Consider the following 625-nt stretch of genomic DNA (forward strand, 5'->3'; position numbering starts at 1 on the left):
CCTAGGGACCCCAAAATATACCCCCAGGACCTCAAAGTACACCCCTGGCACCCCAAAAGATACCACTGGGACCCCAAAATATACCCCTGGGCCCCCAAACGCCCCCCTGGCACCCCAAAATATACCCCTCGGACCCCAAAATGTACTCCCAGGATCCCAAAATACCCCCCTGAGACCCCAAAATACAACCCCCAGCACTCCAAATACCACCCAGGGACCCCAAACTATCCCCTGGCACCCCAAACGCCCCCCAAAATATATCCCTGGGACCCCAAAATACCCTCCTGGCACCCCTAAATATACCCCTGGGGTCCCAAAATACAACCCCCAGCACTCCAAATACCACCCAGGGACCCCAAACTATCCCCTGGCACCCCAAACGCCCCCCAAAATATATCCCTGGGACCCCAAAATACCCTCCTGGCACCCCTAAATATACCCCTGGGGTCCCAAAATACAACCCCCAGCACTCCAAATACCACCCAGGGACCCCAAACTACCCCCTGGCACCCCAAAATATACCCCCAGGACCCCAAATATCCCCTTTGGGACCCCAAAATATACCCCTGGGACCTCAAATACCCCCTAGGGAACCCAAACACCCCCCTGGCACCCCAAAAGATAC

Source organism: Calidris pugnax, unplaced genomic scaffold (genome assembly GCF_001431845.1).
Source record: "Calidris pugnax isolate Ruff unplaced genomic scaffold, ASM143184v1 scaffold1076, whole genome shotgun sequence".
NCBI lineage: Eukaryota > Metazoa > Chordata > Aves > Charadriiformes > Scolopacidae > Calidris > Calidris pugnax.